The sequence below is a fragment of the Phalaenopsis equestris genome, unplaced genomic scaffold (genome assembly GCF_001263595.1).
Source record: "Phalaenopsis equestris unplaced genomic scaffold, ASM126359v1 Scaffold000515, whole genome shotgun sequence".
NCBI lineage: Eukaryota > Viridiplantae > Streptophyta > Magnoliopsida > Asparagales > Orchidaceae > Phalaenopsis > Phalaenopsis equestris.
In genome coordinates this window covers 698,742-704,689 of record NW_018164955.1, presented here as the reverse complement: position 1 = coordinate 704,689, position 5,948 = coordinate 698,742, and positions in this window count along the sequence as shown.

The window sequence follows — 5,948 nt, the reverse complement described above, 5'->3', positions numbered from 1 at the left end:
CGAACACGAGCTACTTAACGAGCCGAACACGAGCTGTTCGCGAACAACGAGCCAAATTGACAGCCCTACATACAGCTGACAAAATAAAATCATATCTATCCTATTGGTAGCTCTCCCTATCTCTTCCCCTATTCTTTTCATTTTCTTCTCACCCACGCACAAAACAAAATAAACGGAGAAGTGGTCCCATGCAGTAAAAAGAAGGATAATAAATACATATAAACAAATTTATAATAAATGTTATATTTATCCTTTATTTTTACAGAAGGGACGCGTCTCTCCCTCTCCCCATAAAAAAATTGCTTCGTTCGACCTGCTATTTTTGGCGACAAAAGGAACCGCTCGGGGGTCTCTCTCTCCTCCGGATCCTTCTCCTCATTCACCTCCTCTGAATCGTAGCCTCCAAGATCGTGATTCGTCCCTCCCCATTCACGATACTCCTCCCGCTCCTCTCTTCCATCACTGGCGCCAGTCACCGATCCTTCTCCATCTCCGGCTTCTCCATCTCCTGCTTCTTCTTTTTCTTCTTCTTCTCCTATTTCTTCTTCTCCTATTTCTTCTTCTTCTTATTCTTCTCCTGCTTCTATTTCTTCTTCTTCTTCTTCTTCTTCTTCTTCTTCTTCTTCTTCTTCTTCTTCTTCTTCTTCTTCTTCTTCTTCTTCTTCTTCTTCTTCTTCTTCTTCTTCTTCTTCTTCTTTTTCTCGACCAACCCCGCCAACCTCGACTATCTTCCTTCATCTCGCCGGCTTCTGCCTTGCCGATGTTGTATTTTTCGCCGGACCAAAACGGTGAAGAAAGGCTTCAATTTTTTTTGGGGCTTTCTCCAACGTCTCCTCCGCTTTCAGAATTCACCGCCGATAAATTTACATCTGTCACCTCGCCGGACAACGAACGTCAACATCTTTCGGGAGGGTACGAAGGACTGTCATTTTAGCTACAAGTTCCCGCCAGACTTATTTAGACTTCGTGCAAACTACGTGAAGGTATAACTCTTCTTCCCCTTCGCATTTTACTACCTAGTCATCCTTAAGTTGTATATTTGATAGGCATGTGGGTTCAATCGCCCACACGGGGTGTGTCCGCTGGCGTAAGCCGGCGCGGTGACACACTTATGTGATAGATCGATTGCTTTCCTAGAGGTGACTTATAGGATAGGACCCCCTCGCGCAACTAATTTTCCTATGATAGTCAAGTGAATCATATTTGAATGTTAGCCGTAGCACAAAAATCCTATAGGTTGGAGCTCCCTTCGCTCCCCTTTGCTTTAGTAGTCCCGATCTTTTAGAAAGATCGAAAAGTAGATCTTTGCAAAATGAGAAGATGCGAGTCATTTGAAAAATGAGAAAATGCGAGTCATTAGCTCATTTTGCAAAGCTTGGAGGCGTCGTGAAATCAGGAAGAGTGTTGTCAATAGTCCGTTTCATGACGAGATGGAGAACTTCCCCCTTTGGAGATCCAGGGTTGCCTCACCAAAGCAAATACGACAATTACCATCTTTTTATATATTGACCCTAGGTTCCCCGGTAAGGTCGTTAGCACGAGAATGGCTCCCTATCACATATTTATGTTTGCATGTTACATTTTGCATGTCACCTCACTTCACTTTGCTTCGTTCGGTCGTCACGGCCTTCGGTCGTCCCGACCCGACGAGCATCTCACTTCGCTTCGTTCGGCCGCCCTGCCCCGACGAGCACTTCACTTCACTTTGTTCGGTCGCCCCTGCCCGACGAGCACCTCACTTCGCTCCGTCTAGCATTTCACTTTGCTCTGATCGGCCACCCCGGCTCGACGAGCATTTCACTTCGCTCTGATCGGCCGCCCTGGCCTGACGAGCATTACACTTCACCTCGACCCGCCCTGTTGCCCCGACCCGACGAGCATTACACTTCGCCTCGTCCTGCCGCCCTGGCCCGACGAGCATTTTACTTCGCTCCGATCGGCAGCCCCGGTCCGACGAGACAAGCACCTCACTTTGCTTCGTTCGGTCGTCCCGACCCGACGAGCACGGGCCCGACGAGCACCTCACTTCGCTCCGTCTCTCCGTCCCAGCCTGAACGAGCATTTTACCTCACTCCGATCGACCGCCTTGACCCGACGAGCACCTCACTTCGGTTCGTTCGGTCATCCTGGCCCGACGAGCATTTTACTTCACCCTGATCGGCCGCCCCGACCTGACGAGCACCTCACTTTGCTTCGTTCGGTCGTCCCGGCCCGACGAGCACCTCACTTCATTTTGTTCGGTCGCCCTGGCCCGACGAGCACCTCACTTCACTCCGCCTGGCTGCCCTGGCCCGACCTCCGATCGGCCGCCCTGGCCCGGTGAGCACTTCATTTCATTTCAATCGGCTTCCCTGAGTCGGTTGATACAACACTTTAGTTTAATTGGATTACTCGACCCAATCGACTAATTACTTGCACCACCATATTGTCTTTCATGTGTGTTTGCATTTTTGTATGTTGTAGTGCATATGCATGAATATATTATTGTATCTCGCCTTGCATCTGTATGTTTGCATGATCATGATCGATATTGTCTGCTTGAGTTGCATTCTTCTATGTCACTGCCTTGCCGGTATAGCTGCTTTCCCGGTATACCCTCTTTTCGGGCCCCTGCCGCCACGGCATGCCTACCTTCAGGTGTATACCCTCTTTTCGGGCCCCTGCCGCTACGACATGCCTACCTTCGAGTCACTGCCTTACCGGCATACCCTCTTTTCGGGCCGCTGTCGCAACAACATTCCCATCTTCTTGGGGCCACTATCGCTACGGTATGCCCATTTCAATGAGTCACTGCCTTCATGACACACTCTTTATCATTATTTATATGTTTTGATTTGTCTGCATTAGCATTTGCATTTGCATGTTTGCATGGATATCGAGCCAGACTCGTTAGGAGAGTGACTCCCGTGTTGGTCGCGATGTCTTAACGAGCATTGCTTGCTGGGTCAATCCCAATGAGCAATGCGAGTTAAGTCATCAGGATTGACATGAGTATGACTGTGCTAAAGATCTAATAGATCTAACTCGTGTCATCATTCTTCGTGACACCCTTTAAATCCTTCATATCTTTAGGATGAGGCCGGTATGACGACTCCGTCAAAGTCATACTATACCTAGACTTGCCCCTCACTTAGATGGTGTGCTATGCTAGGACTTAGGGTGCTAGGTAGTCTTTTTGATACTTGGCTATTGTTCTCTGTTGAATTGGTTGCCCTATCCATGTATCTTTCTTTTGCATTGTGTTTGTGGTGTGACTGCATGCTGCATATGTGTGGTAGTGTGTTAGGGTGTTCTTTTGTAGGGAGTCATGCCTATTTATATGCATACACACAAGTACCTCTATGGAGGAGCAAGTAATGATTTCTAACAATTTGCTTGCAGGTGCTATTAGCTCCCTAATTTTTAAGGCATGGCTCATGATACGTTATTTGCATGTGAGCTTTCTCGCTAACACTTATTTTCATGCAGGATTGAGTCTTTTTTCTTCTTTCTATGTATTTTTAGAGTCTAGGAGAGTCCTGTAACAGAAATAAGATACGGGCACAGGCTCCGAGACGTTAGCACTGAAACCATGTGGAGGGGACCAAGAGCAGATACTCGTGCCCCGTATCTTAATTCTGCATTTTATATTGATGTATAGAATTATTACAGGGCATGTATATGTGGTGTCGGGCTTCCCTTTTATTTTCTGGGATATGTTGTCGACCAAGCGACACCGGCCTGTTTATTATTTTGGTTTGACTTGCTTTGCTTTCTTTATATCATGTTGCATGTCTGCACTTACATGTGTTTTATTTGTTTCTTTCTGTGATTTATCTGGGATTTCACGATATAACATAGGCTCTTTATGATTTAAATTCCTAAATTTATATAAAATCTTAAATAAAATATTCAAGATAATTAAAATTTAGGATTAAAATATTCAGGATTTAAAAATTGTAACTTTTACTTTCCTGCATATATTAATAGGGCCTCCACAATATTTAGGATCGCTCTAGATAATTGCATCCATATTTGCATGTCACGAGGAGGAGTCCCCGTACTTTTCCAACCTGATTGACTCAGCATACCCTTTCATAGGTGGTTGTCTAGTGCGCCTAGAATGTTAGAAGGCTTCCCGACCCAGACGGGGTATAAGTCCTTTTGTTTGGAGTGTTTTCAGCTTTGTAGCTGAACCTCCACTTCTCTTTCTTTCCTGAAACATCCTTGCTATTTCGACAGATATAAGTCCCACCTCTTGGAGCTCTAACTTGTAGTCATACGATAGAGTTTCATTCCTTTGACCTTAGGGCTACCGAGGTTCCCGTGGATGATGCAATTCACAGATTGTTGACTGGGGATTTCAGGATGTGTTGGGTCGACTACCATCACAACCAAGTAGACTTAAGATCCTAGTAGCTATGTATGTTGGGTCTGTGGTATTTCTCTTTCTTTCCTGAGGCATCCTTGCTATTTCAACAAGTATAAGTCCACCTCTTGGAGCTTGAGGCTTGTAGCCATATGATAGAGTTTATTTCCTTTGACCTTAGGGCTACCGAGGTTCCCGTGGATGATGCAATTCACAGATTGCTGACTGGGGATTTCAGGACGTGTTGGGTCGACTACCATCATAACCAAGTAGACTTAGGATCCTAGTAGCTGTGTATGTTGGGTATGTGGTACCCGACCCAGTTACCTCTACCTTTTAGGATCACTCTACCTTCCTTTTTGTTGAGCCCCTTTGAGCCCTGTCACTCCTTGACCTCGTTAATATCACTTTGACGACTCGATGCCGATGAGCTGCTGCCCATTCAAAATACGATGATTTGTCCTCTGCTCTTTGGCCCGGACGTTCTTTGACGTATTGGGATATCCCATCAAGTTGATTTAGGTTATTCTGTGGGCCCCATGTGTTAATGAGCCGCTACCCATTTCGGGATGTGAGAGACTCACTCTTTGCTCGATTGCTTAGCGTAAGCTTTGAAGCATTGGGACTGTTCCCACTCGGAATAACCTTTATTTGATTGCATATACTCCAGGTTTATGATAATATGAAGGAAAACTTCTTTTATCGAGAGTATTCTTGGGTATCCTCCAAGATGTAATTAACCAGTAGGAACACGTTCTTCTGGGTGAGCTCTTGACCCCAGAACAGGTACATACACCTGAATCTCCGGTTATGAGTAATGTAGATATTTCTTTTGCAGATATTGGTTTAAGGTGCCTCCGTCCGATCTTATTTGGGCGGACATTCTTAACATATTCTTGCGAGATTTATCGCACGTAGACTCTCCACGTTTTACTTTTTCTCTTGTTTGTCTCTTTGTTGTATGTCCATTCTTATTTGATTCCTCTCCTTTTCGAATCATTTATATGGTTTGTGAGGGAGATTTATTTGAATTGGGGAAGTATAAGACGATCGACAAGTTGACGGCACTTTTTAAAATAAAAAAGAGAAAAATGAACGGAAACAAAATCTAGCAATTCCGCTGGGGATGAGTTTCTCTCTCCATACTTGAAGTTTCATTTTTTTGGGGTTATAGCCTCTCTTCGTACTAGGAGTTTCGTTCATATTATCGTGGTCTGGTTCTCTTCCTTCGAGTCACTGTTGAGCCTTTTGTGGACCTTGGTTTTCAGTCCATGTGTTAGTTGCTAGGGGTAGCAACTCGATGCATTTTGTCCCTTTCTTACCCTCGACAGTTTGGTTGATGCATTATCGCATACATCAATGTCGTTGTATTTTTTTGATTGATCTCATAACCTTTTTCTTGTTTTAGATACCTTTCTTACCCTCGACAGTTTGGTTGATGCATTATCGCATGCATCAATGTCGTTGTATTTTTTTTGATTGATTTCATAACCTTTTTCCTGTTTTAGATAGTTGTCCCTTTTTGCCCCGCTACGCGGAAGAGCAGAAAGATGTATATGATTGTTATTGCTGGGGGAACCCCTTCCCTTCTCCCAGAGCG